The sequence below is a fragment of the Nyctibius grandis genome, chromosome 6, assembly GCF_013368605.1.
Source record: "Nyctibius grandis isolate bNycGra1 chromosome 6, bNycGra1.pri, whole genome shotgun sequence".
In the NCBI taxonomy this organism is placed as follows: domain Eukaryota; kingdom Metazoa; phylum Chordata; class Aves; order Nyctibiiformes; family Nyctibiidae; genus Nyctibius; species Nyctibius grandis.
In genome coordinates, this window is record NC_090663.1 from 72,882,323 (window position 1) to 72,905,567 (window position 23,245).

A 23,245-nucleotide genomic window follows, 5' to 3' on the forward strand; every position below is an offset into this window, starting at 1 on the left:
GGGCCCAACGGCCACCGCCGAACGCTCCCCGCGCCGACCCGGAAGCGGGGCGACGCAAACAGGAAACCGGGATGCCGGGCAGCCAACGCGCAGGCGCCAGCCGGCCGCGGCGCGCCTGCCTCCTCACTGCGGCGCCGGCCAATGGGGAGCGAGGGTGGGAGAGAGGGCGGGGCGAGGGGCATGGCGGGCGGCGGGGGTCCGCCGTGAGGGGATGGCGGGTGACAGCGGCTCCGTCAGCGTGGGGGCTCCGGGGAGCCGCGCAGTTTAAAGCCAGCGTGTGCCGTTCGGCTTTTACTTGCTCCCCCGCGCACACAAGGTCCCGCTGCTCACCTGGCCGCTCAGTCTGTAGTCACGGGGATACCCCGGTGTGGCGAGGCCTGTCCCGCGTTCAGTCTGCCTGCGCAGCCCGCCCTCCTGGGACGGGTGTTTAATGCTCTGTGTATCACTCGTTCTTGCCTGTAAGTGTACTTGTTACCAGCAGCACTGCCTTAGAGAAGCCTTTGCCATTTAACGGGTTTAACGGAGTCGCAGTTACTGTCAACACACCCAGCACACCGTGAGAGTGTTCCCATCCTCACTTAAGCCTGTTTATCCCTCATTTTGATCCAGTTTAGCTCCAGTTGCCAACATTCAAATTTTGTTGGTAAACCTTGCATTTTCATACCAGAATACGTTTCCAGCATGATTAAAAAAGAGTTCTGCAATTTCCAAGGACTGAATATTATCTCTTGAGAACTAAGTAACAAGAAACGTCACAAAATTGAATCAAAACCATCATCGTCAGTAAGCAAACCGGAAACCAAACTACTTCCGTAATCAAATAAAATCCTTTAGGCCAGCTCACTGGTCACATAAGCTGGGTGTGCTGGCAAAGTCCTCTACTTGGTTCTCTGTTTCTCAATACCTTCATGCTATGTGGATGACTAATACCTGTAATTCAGCATCAGGAAAGTATGGAAGGTGAACCTTATTAATTCCTGGTAATACCTGATGTGTAACAGGTGCAGAATCTGAGCTGGAGCTTAGGTTGCCAACAGATACTGTTAAGGGTAACAAAAAAGATCCACAAACCCTACAGGGACAGCAGTAAGACACTACAGCTGTCAGAAAGAAAAACATGAAACCAAGAAGTTCAGCCTTAACTTAAAAATTGAGTCCACTGTTTACAAAACATTTCAAATGTTCATGTAACTGCTCAGATAACATTAACTTTGCTCCTCTGTGCTCTGGTTTTCTGTTTGCTTCTCACAGATGTAAAGTCTACTTCTGAAAATCACTGTGCACCAAAAAAAATTGCAATTGCTAAGTCATTACATTCCAGTATAAATTGTGTTGGTCAAGGGCTTTTTTCTGAGGACTTTACAAAGTTCAGAGACTGTTGCCACCAATATCTTAATTACCTTTATATAGTGTATTGTATTGGAATGGTATCTACATTAAGTTTTTTTTTCACTAACTTTTTTTTTTTCAAAAGGACTTTGTCATTAATATCCATAAAAAATTAATCTTGAAGAAGGTGCTGCATTACGTAGCCTGTATACCTGTGGAGCTTAATGCTTTGCCTTTTGTGATCTGTACCAGGAATGGTTTAATTTTCTTAAGTTCACTTGTTTTCTTTTTTTTTTTTTTCTAGCATTGTTCATGATATCTTCTGAAGCCAGAAGGGGAGAGGAGTCCACTCAGGAGCCCAACCAAAACTCTGAAAGTAAGGGGAAGGACTGAAATCAAGATGCCAGAGACACATGTATGGAAAGGGATAAAGTGAGACCTTATCTGGAGAGAGGATCATGTGGAGAATGGAAGGAGAAGGAAAGTTGGGACGTGTCAGAAACTGCAAAGGTACTCAGATATGTCAGGGTGTAAGAGAAAGAGAATAAAGGAGGAGAAATTAAGAAAGGCGGGTGATATGGCAGGCTTATGGGGCATATGATGGAGTACAAAAAACAGAGGGATGATGAGAGGAGCAGTGGCCATGAATAGCAGAGAAGCAAATGTGAAGGAGCTGGAATGGTCATCTGAAAAGCTGGAGACATACGGATGGCTTGCAGGCACGTGAAGATATGGGAAATGTATAAAGGGTGAGCAGCTGCAGATTAGCAGGATCAGGTGCTCCTGTGAGCTAGGAGATCAAAGGTCTGAGCAGGTTTTCAGTGCTTTGTCCTTTGTTTACATAGCGCTGTGGATGGGAGAGGAGGCAGTGCCTGCTGCTTGGGATGAGGGAACAGCCTTCCCAGCAGTCCGGGAGAATTCTGCCTAGCAGCCTGGTCGCAGCGATCGCTGCGTAGATGAGGCAGTTTCTCCAAAAAGCCACAGAAAGGTCTGAAAATCTACAGCCCCAACAAAAACTAAAATTGATAGTTGGAGCTGTATAGTTGGAGGGAGGGTAAGGTACCTCTGGCACAGGAGCTTGGAAATAGTATTCTTGTTTGCATCCAGATGACCAAGTATATATACTCCTTATTTAATGAACTTATTTCAAGTAACAGAACTAGCAATGAAAACCAAGTGGTTAAGCGTTATAATGGTTGGTTGAGTCACTGAGTATGCTTATGACCTCAGGGCTAAGAATAACTTGAGCTGTGGGGATGATCCTAATTACAGACTTACTATTAGATATGCCATTATCAATATATACTTATGATCTAAATTTCGAAACACAGACTGTTCCTCTGTTGTGCGTGAAATCTAACCCCTATATATAAACATGTTACTAAGTTGTGACAGAATGAAAAATAAGTTATTTCTTCAGTGAATAAAATATATCTTAAAATATTTTCTTGGAAAATGTAAAAAAAAAACCACAGTCATGTTTCATCAAAAACAAAGTTTATTGGCAAATCTGAATAATTACTCTTACTGTGAAAGAGCAGAAATAGCAGCAGAAGGTTAACCATGGTGACATCTGCTTAATGACTCAAAAATCTTAAAGACGGTAAGGCAGAAAGGAAGCTTTTTACTAAGAACCCTGGATTAAAGATATCCTGTCAGCCTACAGACATTTTATACCTTGTGCACGAGATGACTGCTTTCTAGCAGAACATTTTGTAGGTAAGGGGGCTATCCTGCAGGGCCATCCTAGGGGCTGGTGAGGCTCTAGATGCAACATTTGCCCATTCCCTATGCCACCCACACGAACAGGTCTAACATGCTGGACTTCCTGCTGATGTACGGCGATATCCACATTGCACGTACAGTGAATTCAGTCTCCCTGAGAGGCAGGATCCCCATGTATCTGCAGTAGGTTCAGGGTGTCTGACTTTGAGCATCATGTGGCTTGGCTGTGTGGTTGCATGACTGCTAAATCTAGTGCAAGATGGGCAGCCAGAGCCAGAGGGAGATGGCGAGCAGGCCTCCCTTTTCAGTCACAGCTTGCTGTTAGATCAGTTTCACCGTAACATGAAGCTGCACCATGAGTCAGGAGCTTCTGAGCGCTAATCATGGCTCTGATATCATCAACTTCATTGGTGGCTGCAAGCAGCTTATTTAACTGGAGGGTTGGTATCTGTCAAGTATAAATAGTAGTAGCAAGGTACTTGAGAGCACTATAAGGTTCAATTAGATAATGTTTACCATGTATTAATTAAGTATTTTCATTTTCGAAGTGTTGATTAAAAATGCCTGAATGTTGAGTCATCATGTTCTAGTTGTACGCTGTCACATGTCCCAAAGGTTTATTCATCCAACAAACAACAGGGCACAGGTTTATTTATCCAGAAATCAAGACAGCAGAGCATGTGGCCCCAGTGACTTACTGAAACCTGTTATCACAATGCAAGTGTTTGTTTTTGAGAAGAGAAACTTTGATTTGAAAGAGCTGTTTTCTCTCCTGCGGATACAATCTGTCATGATTCAGTTTTGCATATATAATATGTATATTTGCCATGTCAAGGAGCAACATCTGACTGCATGTGACTTTATTACTAATTCTGTATTAGTTTTCCTCTGTTGTAACAGCAAGATGTTGCAGAGATTGCATTTGGTATTTAGAAGACCTGTGTAGTAATTGCCTTGAAAACGAGGGGCATCCGTAGTTTCAGCCAAGTAACCGACTATTAACAACGGTGATTAAAGGCTGCAGTCCAGCAATGGTGGGAGGTCTAGGTAGCTTCTCAGCATTCACGTGGCAATAATCTGCCTGGGTATTAGGTTGAGACACTAAACAGTTTAAGGACACTCAGGCCTCTGTTGGGATTAAAAGACATACAGTGTGGACTGTGGTGCCAGAAAGTTGATGTCTTAAAAGGCAGGCATATCTACATGAGATGAACTGATAGACTGTATCTGCCACTGGAAATTTCCAGGAATAAGAAGCATCTCTCTGGTTCAGCATGGCTCAGATTTAGTTTGTCTGAAATACTCTTGTTTAGACTCAGGCTGCTTTGCTAGATACATCTGCCTTCTTTACTCAGTACTCTGTCTGAGCAAGGGGTTCAGCTGTTCCGCTGTGATGAGTGTATTCTGTATTTCATCCTTTTACTCAAAAGGATAACTGGCAAATCTTGGTGCAATATCTTTCTCTCAAATCTCCACTACACGAATAAACAAAATTGCTTGTTACCAAATATACTCTTCACACTGATGTCTATCTCATTGCACACCCTAAAGAAAGTGAATGTACTAGCCATAGTGAAACAATGGTGGTTAGATTGGTATTTGGACAATTGGAAACTTAGCTGTGCATTAGACTCTCCTTGATTGCTCTTCATTCATGTCTTTGTGAAATTTAGGATTACGTCAGTGAAATCCCACAGAGGTCAGGAGGGTTTAAGGTACCTAGACATTCCTAGCAACTGCCCAGAGGCAATGTATATGCCAACAGCTTGTGTTTCACCGGTAAGATATGCATAACTTTTCAAAGCCCTGACAGTCTAAAAAGTGAACTTTGGGGGGCTCCATATCTCTTCCTTCTCTTGCACTGTACAAAATGTTCACAGTAAATGTCCCAGATTTTAAAGTCGACAGAAACTGCATTATGTTTAGGATGTGTAAGGCTAGATGTTTAAATATGGAGAATCAGACTAAGCTATGCCAAATCCCCTTGAATTTGTGCAATCCTTTATCTATTTTGCTTGTGCAAATGCCTATTTTGCATGCATACATTTGCAATACAAATGCAACTTGAGTGTGTTCATATGAAAATGTGGCATTATGTAGGAATTTATATGCAATGATACAAAAAAATTTGTAATGGTGATCGTCTCTTTCAAGTACAGACTCGTTTTAAAACAAAAAAAGCCATGCCTATATGAAGAGCTTCCTTTGATAAATGATACATTTGATAAAATTCAGATACCTGCTGAGGAAATAGCCTGTTTATAGAAATAGAGTTATACATCAGCCCAGCTACCTGACAGAAAGTAATAAAAGTAGATTGCCTGCAAGGTCATCTGTGACTCAGAAATTAGACAGAATATGGACTGTGTAAGTCAGCTGTGAGGCTATGGCAGAGAACGATGCATAGTTCATCGAATCTGCCCCAAAAGAAGTGTCAAATATTGCACCTTTCTCTAGAAAGAAAAGATTCAGTAGGTGAAGAAAATATTAAGCATTGTACTTCACTGTGTATTATGCACAACTGACTTAACAGGTTTTTCACTGTGTGATATTTCTAAAATTTTAGTGACATGTTTGGTAGTTGCACATGCATCCAAATAGATATATATTCTAATTTGTAAAAATATGACATCATACTTCATTTGGAAAAGTAGCAGGTTTAGCTTAAGTTAGACCACTGTTTCTTTTTTCAGTTTTTAATGAGACCCTAGGCAGAACCAATACTGAAATCCTTACAGCCATTGGCTGACACTTACAATGTCTGCTGCTTAATGAAGGAGTAAATTGTATCATAAATCTCCTATTTTTATTGCCATTTCTTCATATGAGGAGTGCAAATCACCTTTCAAACTTATGGGTTTCTGCTGTCTCCTTCTTCATATATTATCCATGTGTATTGTAAAGGATACCATAAAAGAATGTAATTTGTCCAAGGCCAAATATCAAAGATGTTCCTGCTATCAGATCTTCTGGATATATATTTTATGGATAATAATTTGAAGGAATAGCTGAGGACCAAATGCAAATTATCATTAAAAACAAATCCAAAAATACATGGAGAATCCAGGGGAAAAAAAAGTAGGAAGTTTCACAGAACAAAAAGTTTATCTCTGAGAGATATGACCATGGCTTGATTGGTGTGTACCTTAAAAGAAGTGCTTCACCTTGTTAGAGCCTGGGGATTTGCCAGTATTAAAAGATGTATACATCCTGTGAGGAATCAAGCATCTCTGTGTACCTTTTCTATTGTTAGCTTACATTTATAACACTTTTTTCACTAACCCAGCATTTTGGCTCGTATGAAATCCTTTGCCCTGAGCTAACAAAACAAAATGTTTCAGTATATGCCTGATAATGTGGCACGAAAGAAGTCCCATTGTTTTCAGTGGGACTGCTGTAATGCTCCACTGGCCATCATTGCCTGGAACTTTTCTGCTCTACTGACATGTGCAGACTCCTCCTAAGAGAAGTAATCCACTGTGTCTTGCATCTTTGTTTGTGTCTTGTTTTGCCTTGCATTTGCTACAGCATATAAGATCTATGCACCATTTTTAAACTCTGAGGTCTTGGTGCTTTTCTTCTCTTAGTTTTTTGAGGGGTTTGGTGTTTAGTTGTTTTTATAGCTTACAGAGAGTCTAAATTTTCTTTTACTTCCATGGTGCTGTTATTACCACTGGTCAGGCTTCACACATTTCATGGACTGTATGACTTCCTTTGTTCCAATTATCTTACCAAAGATTAAGCCTTGGTTTTCCCAGGGTCTGAGAATTTTGTCCCAGGTCATAACGGTGATTTTTCTTTATCCACTTAAGCCATCAAAAATCCAAAATGGGTTCGTCAGTTGTAAATCAGTCACAGACTTCTCTTTGCATCTTTCTTATTTGGTCTCTGTTTAAAAATATGCTGCTTAGACCTTAAGGCAACCTTCAGATGTCTACAGTTTCACCATTAGCTCCCTTTTGACTCTTGACTCTTTCCTGGCAGCTAGTTGCTTACAGTTGTGAAGCAAGTAATTGTTTGATTTATTGATGTTTCATTTTTAAAAGAGTGTCAGTGCTGATGAGTCCCAGCTCAATATTTCCTTGGTTATGCTCACAATACTCTGAATTATTCAGTAAACACTCTGTGTCAGAAATGTCTGACAGAGGTCCCTTTCATCCTCAGTCATCATTCTGACTGCATCTAACGTACATTCCGTGGTGGAGATACCCAGCTTAGTTCCAGCCTGAGCTTGTATGTCTGCACCCAGCCTCAATTAATAAGCAGTGCAATCTTTTCATTCATAGGGGCACAGCTGGGCTGCTGCTGCTTCTGACACTGGAGATCGGTTGCCACCAGTTTAAGTATCTCTGCACTATGGTTTGTTATGGGGTAGATAGGTCCTTCGTTGCCTAAAGAAAGTCTATTTGAAATTGGCTTTCAGAGCCCACCTGCAGAGTCAAAGCATCACATCTCTGAAATCTCTACCTCCTGTCAAATCCAAGTGAAATCAGCCCTTGTATTCTAATGCTTATGATGAGCAAGAGGAGGGCAGACACGTGGACATGACCACATACGCCTTGTTTCCTTGGAACACTAAGCAAAGGTGTCAGACTTCCAGCTCAAGGAATCCTGAAACACTACAGAGATCATGCACATTGTGTCACAGAGTGAGTTCACCCATCAACGAAGTATTGTGGAACAAGGAACACAGTAGCTCTGGACAATAACAAGGGACAGAAAATAAAGAGTATTTTATGCAAGCATGCAATCATGTTTAATGAAACAGAAGTCAGATGCAAGACCCACTAGCAAGGATCCTCCAAAATCAGGGACAGCATAGGAAGTGCATTATGTTGGTCTTGTACAGACATCCTCGAAGATTACACACTTAAGTGAGCAGATCACAAGGAGTAATTTAGCCCTAAGACACAGTGTAGTCACACTGGTAATGAGAATGTACAATTAGTTTCTATCTTCTGCCAGAAATGTCAATGCAGTTTAGTGATTTTTTGGAAGAGTTTGCACAGATGCTCTTTAATTTACCTATTAGATTGGGTTTTTTTTTTTTCTTTTTGAATTCAGCTCCAATATTCAAATCCCCAGAAGAATTCTTAGCAACAATGTAATACATCTAATTCAGTTTATTTTGGTTTGGAATCTGTGATAATCTTCCAAAATGAGCCAGCCTGTCCATATTTTGACACTTTGTGCAATGTTGCATGCACTAATTCAAATGCGTAACAACAAAAGGAATTGTTAACAGTTTTTGGTTTGAATACCTGGATTTTTTAGTAAAAATTTGGATCACTAGGAAAATTTTCTGTACCTCAAGCTTGCTTAAGATCCATGAAAAAAAGAATTGTGGGGTATAGAGAAACAACGCAGGGTCAGATGTGTACTCTGAAATGTGAAATTGTGTAAACACATTTTTATTGGAATTCCATTTTAAATTTCAGCACAGATGGAGCCTGTAATAATTCAATAGTGGTGGTATTTTGTCTTCATCTTAAACCAGGATCTGACATGTTCTTTGCTTACAGTAGATGCTGAGGGGAGCTTAGGTTAATGTGTAAAATAATTAGTTCTCTGAACAGTTGGGCACAGTCTCAATCAGTTCCAGTTTCAGTATCAGATTTCTTTTAATCAGAGGGAAGTACAGTCTTTTTCTGATGCTCTGTATGCACTGAAATTGGTTGGAAAGAAAATGCTTTGAACAGTGCAGCGCAGAAGCAAATGTTCAATGTTATAAATAACATGATTAGACAAATATACTAAGCTTGTGGAGCTTACTTATATTGAATCATGTGTCAGGGTGTACTATGGACTTTTCTGCCCTGATTTCAATGATCCCGTTCTTCTGGGAGAGGACCTATTTAAAGTAAGAGTTCATTTCCTGCAAAGCATAAATACATCTAGAAAAATAATTTTTTTTCTTTATTGAAGACAAAATTCTCTTACTACCTATTATCTACAATATGAAAAAATGAAAACTCATTACTGGTGGCCCAAAACTTTAAAAAAAATGGGGCAGATCCAGCCCCATCTTTTTAAAAAGTACATGGTTACTGACAGCTTGACATAGAACTTGCCCAAATAAAAGGAAGACAGATAGTTTTTTTCCCGTAGTTGTTACATGTGTTTGAGTATCTTCATTTTCCCAGCATGATTTAAAGGCAATAAGAGAATCGCAGAAGGTTTATAGTGTCATAAACTACTGTAGGAAAATCTGGATAACAGAGAGGAAAATTAATTTTTATTTAAGTGGCTATAAATTGCTTTGGGTTTGTTAATGCTCATTTAGCTTAATGTAGATCAGACACCTAACAAATACATGGGGCATTCTTTCTGACAAAAAAAATGCCATTTCAGTTTTTCGGCAAAGATCTGGCTGAGGTCAGTCCCCCGCGGAGGGCTCGAAGCTACTTGCTACCCTCGTCGTCCCCTTAGGCCAGTCACCTTCCAGTCTGGCTACTCACCAGTCAGAACTTCAGTTCTGACATAAGGATTTTTGTCTCATGTTGCTTCTTGCACTGCTTGCTATCGCTGTAAGAGTAACAGCTTCCTAGCTCATGCTTCCTGAGTTTGCTGCTAGTATTTACCTCCTGTGCATCCGTATTTCTGCTGGTGCTGGAGGAGTATCTTCCTCTCAGAGTAGATCAAGGCAGGTTGGAAGGGATTGCCAAAAACCACTGCCTCTGAAGGCAATGTCTGATTGCACAGAGCACTCAAAATTCTTGTTTCCTATCAGTATTAGACAAGTTCCCTTCAAAACTGAACCATGAGCAATGAACATCCTCTTGTCCTGCAACCCACCATGATAAGGGGATGGTTAAGGCAGCTGGCACACTTGTGTTCAAGCAGTGCTGCAAAACCAGATATCCCTGCGTGAATGTGCTCTGTTGGGTACTTGTGAGTCCTGCTTTCTACCAATACTCCACAAATACCTGTGCTTTTGAAGGTAAAAGGCCTTTACTGCTTGGTCATTTAAAGTTTGTCTTCCCTACTGTCTCATAGAACCCTTGCAAAAGACAATTGTGGCCCACAACTTACTTGTGAAATAGACATCACTGTAGACAGTCTAAATGATTCACCAAAGGCCGCAAAATGATTTTACAGCATCTGTGACTCTCAGAGAATTATGCTTGACATTATCTGGTAAAGCAATTTGATTTTGTTTACATTGTAATTTGTCTATATTTTAAAAGTGGATCAGGAGGACAAGAAATTACACCCTGCACTTCCAAAGTGCTTTATGAGTATCAGCCTTACTAAAAGCCAATAGGGTGCACGTTCTAAAATGACTTAGGTACTTTTGTAAATCCTCCTCTGTAAACACCTAAACATGTTTCCTGATGAAGCTTCATCTCACATACCCTCATAAATACCTGCAAAACCACCTCATTCTCTTTTCATGACTCTCTGTCAAATTACCTCTTGATGTGATACCTACAGAAGACCTCCAGTTTGCTTTCTGTTATTGTTCCTTGTTTTTACTGCTCTTGATTGTCTTATTATTACTTCCATGCTCCATCTATTTGTTATCTCTTCTCTCTTGGCTCATATTTACATTGGCAGTGTTCAAGAACTGGACTACTCTTTCCATTTTGTGCTTTTGCAGCATGTACTAGGGCATGGCTTGCTTCACAGTGAACATTTCCAGGAATGACAAAATAATATGCACCAACTTTGCATGGCAGGGAAAAAGTAAGTGAGTATTACATGAACAGAGGTACATCTGGCAACATGTAAGTAGGGGACCCCAGGGACTGTTTGCCACTGCAGTGCTATGAAGAGCTTCAGAATGGGGTGGAGATTACCAAAGTCTTGTTCATAGTTTTGCCTTAGTATGGAGGCTTCTGTCCTGACATTCAGGTTGCAGAGGATGTGCCAAGAAAAGATGTTTCATTATAGTGGAATAGTGTAGCATTGGAAATAAGTATAAATAGGGATGTTTAAATAAAAGGAGTTGGGATTCATCTGGAAAGAATGAAACGGAACTGATTTTTGCTTCATTTGGATAGTTAAAATAGGAAAAAGATAACCATTATAGTGCCAGTGACACACTTGCTAGCACAATAGAAATAATCAGGATTCCAGTTTAATGAGATATTGTAGAACGTGAGAATATTTTGAAGTGCTAATGAAAAAGAGAGAAGTGTTACGAGCGGTAGAAAATGGTAATTGGTAGATAGTAACACATTTAAGGAATAGTGACAGTCTCATATGAAAAAGCATTGTGGGAATGTTGATTAGCTTAACTGGGACAGGAAAGATTTACAGAAAGAAAGGATTCAAAAGAAGAGCAGCCTTACTCCTGTCCTCGCAAAGCATGGATTAGTATTAATTAAAACTGAGACAGGACAAAGCTTAGGGCATGCATAATAGCACAACTCTTTTTATGTGCAACATAATTCCTTTCTTGTCCATGCAGCCAACAAAATATCCCCTGAATGGCATTGACCAACACAGGTGAGTGATAGGTGAGCGTAATACTGCAGAACATTTGGAAGAATTACTAATTGCAGAGCACGTTGCATTGTGCCTAAGCGGTTGCATGGGTAAAGTGTTCATATCCCAGCTGTTGGTTTACATTGTCCTCTCTGCATGCTAGGTGATGGGGGGAAGGAGCTCAGTGCCCACAGGAAATGTATGTTCAATTCGCATTTTGTGTAACCACTAGCATAATATTTAAGCCCTCTATACCTTAGTTTTTCACATGAAACTGAGAATTATGATGTAATACGATGCTTCTGGCATGGCTTTGTGCATCATATTTATCTAGATAATGAGACAGTCCTGCTCGCAGGAGCTTTCAGTAACTGACACAACTGGATCCTAGTCTGGGCTGACTGAGTGTGATCCAGGTCTCAAACTGCCTGTTACAGCCTGCCCTCTGCTCTGAGCAGCTGCTGTGCCTTTCTCAGTTTCAGCTGGATTAAATTAACATGTTTCTTAAATGAGCTCTACAATCCCAGTTCTGGATCTGGAGCAATAGTGATAACCTGCTTTCTCAACAGGCCCCGAACAAGTGTACCAATAACCATGAAACCATCTTTACCTTTCAGGGAAGACAGTAAGAATCCAGCCCTCCTGGCTTTAGATGCAAAACAGCAAATGATAACCTGAGCTTCTATCTGGGTGTCTTTAGTAAGATCTGTGTTGTTCACACTAATCACTGGCAAAATTCGTACCATCTTCAGGAAGCAGAACTAGATCCACTTTTTCCTTTAATGTCCATAGGCTTCTCCATTAATGTGACAGATTTATAATTCTGCAGATTCCGGGACTGCACTTTTACTATGAATTTTGTGCCCCTAATTGCTTTCAGCTAAGTAGGACTCCCATTTAATCTCAAAATACTCTACTACCAATTCAGCAAACTCCATGCAATGAAAACTTTTCCTTTTATTTGTTTTTTATTTTACTTATTTATGATACTGAAAATACTTTTTAGAAATGCATTTAAAATAAAATGAAGATTTTTTTATTCAGAACCATCTGATGCCATTGTCCAAATACCTTATCTTGCTTGTCATTAATATAATTAATCTCTTAAAACTGAACTAAATCACCAGATTCATCCTAATCATTATTCTCTGATTTGTCAGCTGAAGTTGGACCACATTTAACGGTAATGCTATGTAAAATGTGACATCCTGGGAATATATAATGTATTTCTGAAGGGCATGATGATAATCAGATTTGTCTAGACATGTAAAACACATTTTTGATGCCATGAATTCCTCCAATTAATTTCATGACTTTTCGAGGCTCGTGATAATTTAACTCAGATGTAGTGTGGGAATTAGAAATGGTAATAGTCACAAAGTTTTTAGCAGAAAAGTCACTGCCATCTTAAAATAATAAGGCCACATCACCACGTGTTGTAAGTATTATCAGTGTGTTATTTCCAGTATTTAATGTAATCACTAAGCTGTTTACTTAATGCAGGTACTTGTCTGTCTGAGGAAGAATAAATTTAGACATCAGCCAATATAGTGTATCAACTTGTTACTTAATGGCATACTTTCTTCTGATACCCATGCAGCTGTGAGCTTTTTCAGTCTGTTACACTCTCTCATTCTGATGCAGCACGCGCTGGCTGCAGCGGGAACTCGTGCTTACACGCAATCCCTCTTCAGTGTGGCTGAGGAGTAGCAGAGCAGGTCAGGATATCCATGATTGTCCATCACAGGTCTGTTCATCAGGAAAATAACATTGTCCAAAACAGCACCGGTTGGCTGGTCGCATGTTTTAAAGTTGCAAAATGAGAGGTACCACAATGCCAGTTTTTAAGCTGGTCAGTGGTGTGGCCAGTCCTGCGGTCAGATGTCTGCATGTTGCCACCACTTCAAAGCCATGGAAAAAACACTGTTTTTCATATCTGTCTCTTCAGTTCCCCTCTCTTTCCCCCCCCAGTCTGGTGTACGAGCAGCTGGCAGAAACATGTCTCTGTTGATGAATGTGTTCATCTGAAGCACTGATGACATTTCATTTGTCAAGCTGAGCCTTTTCCCATCCCAGTTTGAGTTTGGAGTGAGCTTTCTCCATACCTCATTTCCCCAAGTGGAAAAAGAGGTTTGTCTTTCTCTCTTTCTTCCCCTCCACAGACAGTCCACAGACAATATAACAAAATGTGAGCTGGCACGGGAAACCTGGGTGTGCTGAGCATGGCCGTGGCAGGCTGAGGGCAGTCTGTCTCTACTGTCTGCCTGTCTGTCTCCATCAGTCAGCTTGTCTGTCTCCACAGGAACAGTGGCCGTCTGAGAAAGGTGGGCTGTTTTATGGAAAGGGCAGCCCCTGCCCCACCAACACCCCAGCTGGGCTCGTCTCCAGCCCCCCAAAGCTGCCCAGCTCCTGGCTGGGACAGTGGGATGGGCTCTGGCTGCCAGACCCTGTCCTGACGGACCCACTGTGGGTAGCCCCCACTGCCCCCAGCTCCCATTCCTAAGGGGAGCAGCCAGCTCTTGATGCACTCAAAAAGAGCCACCCAGAGAATAAAGGCTTGGAAATCACGGTGACATTTAAAAACCAAATATCCATCACTGAAAAATATACTCATGTCTTTTTTTTTTCTCCCAGGAGAAACTTATAACAATATGCTTATTCAGCTCGACTGTATTAATGTAACTGCTCGTTGCTGCTAATAATAATAACAGGGAAAATTACATAAAGAAAATAAAATTTGTCTTCCTTTTAAAGGTGTGGCTTGAAAAGTTTTGGTGTATGAAATCCAGTTCTAGCTGGGAGCTGTCTGACTTCCCTGAGTAAAATAAGACCACCATGGAAGTGTGGTTAAAAATCAGGAGCAAAAAGTGTGACCTAGAAGCTGTAGGGGAGACAACACAGGAATTAACTGGAGAAAGCTCCAAATGGTTTGATCTGCTGGGGGTGACCACAGGGCAGGTTTTCCAGGAGGCTCGTCTGCTTGGCAGAGTCATCACCAGGAGACCTCAGTAGGAGTCTAAATACCAGCCTGTCAAGCCAGAGTGCATGAGCAGGAAAGACAAGACAGGAGGTGAAGAGGTTCCCGCTGTCTTTCCCCAGCTAAAAAGTAAACTGTATAAAGGGGGGCGATTAATTTCTTGTAGAAAGGTAAAATATCTCCATAGAATAAATGAGGAGAGAATCTTTTAGGCAAGACTGGAATGATTGTTTCTCAAAGAACAGATGAAAATCCTAAAGAATGATGGAAAACATAATCTGAGGCTTTGACAGTTTGGGCTTGAGCACTTGCAGTGCGTTGTGGGACAAACGAGTCTCCGAGACTCTGTGGACAGCCTCAGGGTATCTGCAAGACAGTTTGTTCTCTGCAAGGATGGTGGAGAGAGGGAGTGTTCCCACAGCACCTGGGGTTTCTCAGCATAGGGTCTATCTGTACATCTGCTCAGGGAAGATGGTAGAAGAACCAGCATAGCCAAAGCTAAGCTACACGATGTGTCTTCCCCTTCCACCCCTGTGCCCATGCATAGGTGTCAGTGTCATTGCACCTGGGGAAAAAAAGCCTGAGTGGAAACTTCACTTGTCAACTGTCTTCCTTCAGCAGTACCTTGGTTTGTTCACCTGCCTGGCTGCTTGCTTGTGGGGTGCTGCTAAAAGTGGTAGTCCTATCTCCTCTGATGAATGTTTCAGCAAGAAGATTTGAAGATACAGGCATTTTTTATTGTGAAGTTAGCATCTGCCAGCTTGAATGTATGGTGCGAAAATAGCCACTCCCCACACCAGACATCATATGTCACACTTATTCTGAGAGTGAGGATGCAAATAGTTTTCCCTCAGTTGACAGGAAAACTTGGGGGTTTGAGGGATCTCCCCAGGGAAGCTGAATATCATTCCCTGGGGAATACTGGTGGACCTTAGAATCATCATCAAAATCATTAAAAGTTGTTCCTGCTCTCTCAAGATTAGTCTGAAATGTGGGACTTAGTAGACCACTGAAAAAGTTTTCCTTGTTTTCATAGGAGGTCCTGAGCTATGATATTGTTCATACTTTCTGGAAGAAGAATCACCTCTTCAGTATAAAAATAAATTAGGTTCCTTTTCCTTCAATTATATTGTTACAACGCGTTACTCCAGTGTTCATATAGGAATATATTAGTAATGGAAAGTACAATTATAAAATCTCTTGTGTTGGTGCATGAATAAAACCATCAAATAAGACAAAGTGCTAATAAAATCTTACACAACTTAGGGAATATTACTGTAATAACACTGAATGAAGAATAAGTCATACATAGCAAAAATACAGTAATATAATAAAAATAATATAACTATAGTTAAGTGTTACTTAATTAAAGCCCTTTCCCTTAATGTCATTTGATTATGCTCCCATTCCACCAGGGGTCAAATTCATCCCTGGTGTGACTTTGAGAGTGTGCTAACAGATGGATTTTTGCCTTTGATTAGGGCTACTCAGAAGTTTATGTCACGCTGCTTCTGAAGAAGTTCTGAGCACCCTCTTTTGTCATTTGTGTAAACCTGAGCTACAGTTTTTCAGGCTTCCTAACGTCATCTCCCTGCATGTCCCTGCTCCTTGTGCTCCTCTCCTTGAATGTCTTCTAATGATACTGGCACTCCTACAGAAACAGAAATGTTTGCTTAAACTCTGGCAGCAGAGTCATCCTGTTATCTGTGGAATACTCGTATCAGTAGATGGGGCTGGACCACACAACAGGAGCTCGTTTAGGTACACTGGGTACATCCACATGAGCACACGCATTACATTACTACGGATCAGGGGAGCGCATTTGAAGAAAATCTCCTGCCAGTTGTCCCTGCACACCGTGCTTTGGTCCACACCACAGAGCGGAGGGGAGAGCAGTCCTGGGTGGTCCTGAAGGGACAGAACCTTTCTATTGGCAGAGCAGAGCGTTACATTAAGGACCCACTAGCAAGAAAGACTGCTTGCTGAGCATGCTTGAGGTAAAACTGATGAGAGGTTGATCAGAAATCAATAAGCCATTCTTTGTTTAAATACCACCTTTGTCTCCTACTAATCAGCTTGACAACTATTTCATAACTGTGAAATCGAGCACTTTCAGTGCTACCCCAGGATGTATTGGCTACAGTAAGAGGTCTGCATGTGCAGATTACTCTTTTACTAGGTGTGTTTTTTGCCTTCTCACCAAAATAAACAAACCATCACTTGCACTCATTGAATTCCTTTTATGTTTGTTTTGGTTACTTGGTAATTTATTCTGTATGACTGATGGTGTTTGAATGGAATAGCTGTCTGAGTTCATTAGTCAAACAAGGAGTAGGCTACCTGGAGCTATCTCCCCTAGACTGTAAATGTCTTGCTAGCATTAAAACTCTGTTTCTACCAGTTTTACTAATCCCTTTCATGATTTTCCGTTCTGTTAGACCATGCTGAAGTCTTCTTTTTTCATACGAGTCTATCTCCAGCTTCACAGAAATTGCCTTATGGTGTTGGGACCTGGCATTATTTTTATTGCTTTAGTAGCTCTCAAAAGGCATGGTGCCCCAAAGAGCAAGCAGTGGGACTTATACAGTACATCCTGTAAGCTTTCTTGTTTTACTTCTGATCGCACAGCAGAACATGTGAAAACATAGTATTTCATTTGCTGCTTCTTTATTGCATATATGTACTGGACAGATGGATATTTCAATGATTCTTCCACTATAACTGCAAAATCCTTTCCCTGTTCACTTTGCCGGATGATTGCTCCATTTAGCACACTCTTGAGCTTGATTCTTCACTTCCAGGCTAATTATTTTACAAGGTGCAATGACTAATCTAAACTGTTATGTCAAACTGTCAATACCTAGAACCCATTTTTTTCCCTTACAGAAACAGCAAACCAAACATTCAATGGAGAAAAATAATGTAGAGGATGTTCAGCTCTCATCCAGCTGTCATTCATATTGCTGTGTGAACCAGGTGACAAAGATCAGAGATCAATGAAGTAGCACACTGCGTGTCCCATGTCTTTTTGAGTTTTCCTTGACTCTTTCACTTAATTATCTATGCTTTTTTGCTACGGTAACATCTGAGAAGACCTATATTTACCCACTTTTAGCTATAATCTCAGTTATATGAAATACTGCTTCAGCAATGTTTTCTTTTAAAAACAGCCGTTCCCTTTTGCTGCCATTCCATATTCTCCCTTGGGCTATATGAGCTTTATACAGAAAATAACTTGGCGTCTCTCAACCAGTGTTTTTTCTCCTTGTTTTCTGAGAGAGGTATTAACTTCTTTCAAGAACTTCTTTCCAGGGACTGAAAACTGATTAAGATATTTTAATCTTCTCTTTGCTAAAACATTCAGACTAAAGGATGTAGATCTCAGTATTAGTAGTAAAAACTTTTTCCCTGCCAGGCAGGTATGTGTCTTGCAGTAGGCTGATCAAAGATGCCAGTATGCAATTGTGAAGTCTGTGTGTCAGCAAAGCCTTAGGTAACTTAAAGCCCTTAGGGCTATGTACTTGAAAAATATATTTTGGAAGAAATTCTGGATGCAAGTAGCAAGGACTATTGCAATGCCATGGTTGTCTAAAGCAACAAAAATGGTCTTGTGTTGTCCCCAGTTTTTGCTTCAATCACTGTTAAAGGGAGCCGAAAGAGTGCATGGACTCAAGGAAGGCACAACTTACAGCAAGGGAAATTCCAGATAGACTCTAGGAAAAAAGTGAGGTTGGACAATCATTCAGTCAGGCTGCCCAGGAAGGCTGTGGAATCTCCATCCTTAGAGATATTCAACACAGGACTGGATGTGACCCTCAGTAACTTGGTCTAGTTTTGAAGCTGGATCTGACTTTGAAGTTGGTGATGCTCAGTGCAGTGGACCAAATGACCTCCAGAGGTCCCTTCTAACCTACATGATTCTGATCCTGTGGTTTTAAAACATCTGATGAGTTGGAATGAGAAAGTAGAAATTGGGAGGGTGAAGACAATGCTGGTTTTGCTGCCTGCTGTAAGCATTTTTATTATGTTTTTATTCTGTCTTGGGCTATTACACAAAATTTAAGGAAATGATGCATGTCCAGATGACTCAGGTACACAGTGCATACAGTAGTACAATGGCAGCACATTTCAAAAAAGAAGTTTTTGTTTAAGTATTCGCTCTTCTTAGCATGCATTTTGTTGAATCTCATTGAATTTAGTACCATTAAGAGCTAGATCTGTAGCAATACAATATTGAAATGTAGCAGGAATATGCATAAAGATAGACCATTTAGAATCTATCTTCCAAAGAGACTTATCTGTAAAAAAATATCAGACGTACTGATTACAATATCTGCGTTTGGCATGGTTGTATTTTCTCTGTGGAAGCAAAACTAGATGGGATTTTCAGTATCTTTGGTAGCCGGCTTATCCCTGATGACTTATATACGTTCCTATTGTTTTTTACATCCATCCATCGATGAGTTGTTTTGTAACTCAATCTCCAAATAGTTTCTGGCTTAAAACTCTAAATTTTGGGATGGAATAGTGCTTTAAATGGAAAGTTGCAGCCCAGAGTAGAAGAGAAACTCAGAAAGTACTGTGGTGATTATGCTGATTTCTCATGTTTGATCATCTCATTTGTTTATGAGTCTTTGAAAATAGTGTTTAAAATCCTTGGGCAAGGGTGGTAGGATGGTGGTCAGTGATCTAAAAATAGCAATGAGAACATGAGCAGATTTAGCAGTGACACTGGTGATTCATGATTTATCTGATTCTTCCACTTCAAAAAATATTTTCTTGCGTCTCTGTGTGGCATCATCTTACATCTTCTCTCTGAGATCTGCTGCATTAAAAAATCAGTAGAGCATAAAGTTGTTCCATTTTCAACATAATAGGAATCCAGATTTTTCTGGATTTCATATTTTTAGGGACTCTGAGATCTCTGATCGTACATTTGTAACATTTCATTTTCCTTTCTACAATACTCTTATGCTGAAATAAGAGATGCTATGTGAAAAGACCTGTAGTAGTAAAAATTGAAATTATTTATGCTCCAATCAGTATTTTTCCTCAGAAATGCTGTGCAAACATAGCATCACATTACAGCCTTTCACATACCCACAAATATATTGCCATTCAGTGATCATTTTAAGGAAACTCTCTAAAGTGACATTTCAGTGTAAATTTATGATTTATTAAAACATTTGAAATGCTCTGCTAAATCACTTCCCTCTTTCCTTTCCCTTGTGCCTTCACTATCTTATTCATGTATAATTCCTTTCTTCCTTATATGAAAGCTCTCTTTGCCATACAAACTGTGAAATTGTTACCACCAATGTGGTTACTACTTCTTTGATCCTGAAGGAGGGATGAAGGCATTGAAAGAAATGGGAAATGACTACTGAGAAGTAATTTTAATCTACTTAATTAAACACAGCCACACAACAGTTACTAAAATGAAATGACAGTGTAGTATTTCCAGTGGATATTTATGTTTATGGTTCTGTGTCTATGTTTATGGTTTAGTGGTTAAACCAGTAAATACCACTGTCTCTGTAGAGGCAGTAAAATTGAGCTGTTTTTTTCACTCCTCAGGGTGATGCCCTATTTCCATTACCAGCAGAAGAGTTTCTGAAAGGAAGGTGTATGCTCATCAAGATCACTGTGCTGTTGATCTTCCTGTGGGATGTATAGGATGCTCTAGGGTGATCTTCTCCAGCCAGTACTCCCAGCTGGGCTGGGCTGGGCCAGACATATGCTGAAGGAAAGGCCCCAAGTGTCATGCAGAAACGTTTATTTCCATGATTTTGCACAGGAACGGAGGCTCCATTTTTGTTTGAGTAAGGGTATTGGTGGCCAACTCATGGCGACTCAAAAGCAAGTCAAGAGCTGTACTGATTATTGTGTTTTCAAAGTTGAATTGTTGGCTTCTGATCATCCTAAGACCAGATATTGAGATTTGTGGCCAAAACTTAACTCTGATCTCATCAAAGACAGTGAGAGTCCTGCTGAGTATAGGAGGACTCAGATTTTACATGTAACCACAAATATTTTCTCGCCTGCTTAACCAACTGACAGGAGAATAAATGGGTTAGACCCTAGGGGTGGGAAGGTTGGCTGTAGGTCTGTAACTTCTTTCATTCTCCCCGAGTTTGTTAATTAAGGGAATTTTGGAAGCTAAGAAGCTGTTAAATGAAGAGCTGCTATGGCTACTCTCCCTCCTGAGTTCCCTTTTGCTGAAGAGGGCTCTCTCCTCCCTCGCTGCTGAAGATCGTTATAGGAAGGCTCGGCAGTCCTCTACTGTAATTGTCACCTTATTCAGTGAATTTCTTACATAGTTTTTTCAGAAGCTACTAAAATGCGTGTGTATATAGCCCTGGAGCCCTAGTTCCTGTCTTTGCATTTACAGGAGCAGCTGTGTTTAATTAATTTCTGTGACTGGCACACAGAAAAAAACCCACATAAAATCAGAGGTAAATAAGCATACTTTCATCCTGAGTCTATGTGGAGAAGTAGCCTTTATACCTCATTAACAAAGTCTCTACTGCATGTATCTCTGCTGGATAACAAACGGCAGCCAGAGATGTAAAGTCTCTAACGAGTGACAGTCCTGCACTACTGAGAAGCCTGCACTGCCACGAATGAGAACCGGGAGCGCAGGGCTCTGAGCACCCTACGGCACCACTCTTTAGGATTTCATTTCACAATATATCAGACTTCTGGTCTTGGATTCCAGAGCATGTGCTCGTACCTGTTACAGCTCTGGAGTCTGACATGAAGAAAACTTGCTTTTGTCACTAAAATTCAGCAGAAGTGACTGATCACACTTCAGGAGTAGATTTGTTGCTGAAGTAGGAACTATTTTTGTAATCATGTTTTCAGAGAACCAAGCTAGAAATTATTTAACATTGGCAAGGTAGACATATTTTTATGGTGGGAAAGAGCTCATGTTTCTTTGGTTCTTGGTGATAACAACCTAAAGAGACTGTTTTTGTGTATTTAATATAAAAAAACGAATTCCTTTTATCATATCCCTGCAAGTGAGTGCTGAATAAAATCAAAAAAGAATGTGTGCATTTTTATAAATACATGGATCAGTTGGTATTGTATTTTCCATTAAAAATAAATCAGATCAAATGCTGCTTATGTCATCATCTGTTTCTGAGAGTGCAAATTTGAATCTCAATAGAAAAAAAGTGCAGTGCACCTGTTTCTCCCAGTTCAGTCGGCTTTCCATGAAATGTAGCTTGGCCTTCAAAGCCCATATACTGGTCATGGTGCTTAAGAAGCAGATAACCTAGCTAAAGTTTCATAATCCCATCCAAAGGGTCTGTAATTTGGGTGGCAGGAGAGAAGGGGAGGTAGAGGAGGAGAAATATTTTTAATTTATAAACTAACACATCGATACAAATCTTTTTGAGACAATAAGCCGGGTTCCTATTGAAATCAGCTGGACCTGCACGTGTTTCAGAGGCTCTTGTGAGTAATTGCCATGTTGAACCTGTCTTGGAGGTCTTGTTTACACTACACAGTAGCTGGGTGCTGATGTATTTAGCTTTCCGTGTGTCATTTCAGATGGTTCCTACTAACTTGGGCCCTCAGGTGATGCTTTATGGCAGCGAAGTTCCCAGGTAACAGAACACAAGATAGGGATGGAAAGTTGTACAGAAAGACTTTTTTTTTTTTTTTTTTTAAACATGGGGTTTCCTTAAAAAATAGTAAGCAAAGCCCTGTTATTTATCAAATCCAGATACAATGTACCTAATTGTACCTAATTACAATTGGAAAATACCTTGGTCACAGTAACCTCTCCTCCAACAAGAAAATCCTGACCCTGCATCTGAAGCCTCCAAGCCATTACTGCCTGGCCCAGCGGCAAGGTTGTGGGCTGAGACAGGGGCTGCTTTTTGTTCTGTTGTTGTAAACATTTAGCAGAGTTAAGTCATAATCCTGCAGCAGTCTGATATTACCACATGATATTGATAGGGTGCTTAGTGGCAAATAACATACAGATGGAACGAATCATCTGTGATGCATTTTTTTATCACCACAATCATTTTTGTGTGATGTGGTTAGGTTTTTGCTCATTTTTATGACCTTTTGTTTTTTTTTTTTATTTTGTCCCAGCTTATTTTTTCTTTATCTGTCATGATCAAACATTGTATTAGTATTATATAAGCATTTTAAATGATAGTAATTTGGATGATTTAACAAATGTTATGTGTAGTTTCCCTTGTTCTTTCTATTTATATGGTTGATGAAAGTTGATAGTAGAGGAGTGATTTACTAAACGCGTCTGAGGATTATACGATGCTTATTAATCAATGTCCCATGTTGCTGTTTTACCAGCAAAATGTGAAGTACAAAAATTCAGTATAAGGAAATATATTGAAATTTCTTTAAATCGTATGGAACATAGCTATGCTAATCATAATAGATGATAGAAGAGATGGATGAAATAAGCTGAGTTTATCTGCCGGCAAGCACAAGTCAATTAATCAAGAAAGTATGTTTACCATATTTCTATTTCTGCTATCCAGAAGTGAAAACCCCAGAAGGGGAAAAAAACCCATATCTAATAAGAAAATGCTTCTTTTTATAGGCATTTTATTTCCCCTTTCACAAATCTCTGTAATTCTCTCCGGTGGTGTGTGTAGGTGTTTACAATACTCGGAAGGAGCACCTCCTAGAAGAGCTTCTGGCAGCTGGGAATTGGCTCCAGTGCACACAGCAATGTTATCAGTGCTGTAGGTTTAACTGCAGTACTTCATGCTTTCAGAAAGCAATATTCAAACGACTTGT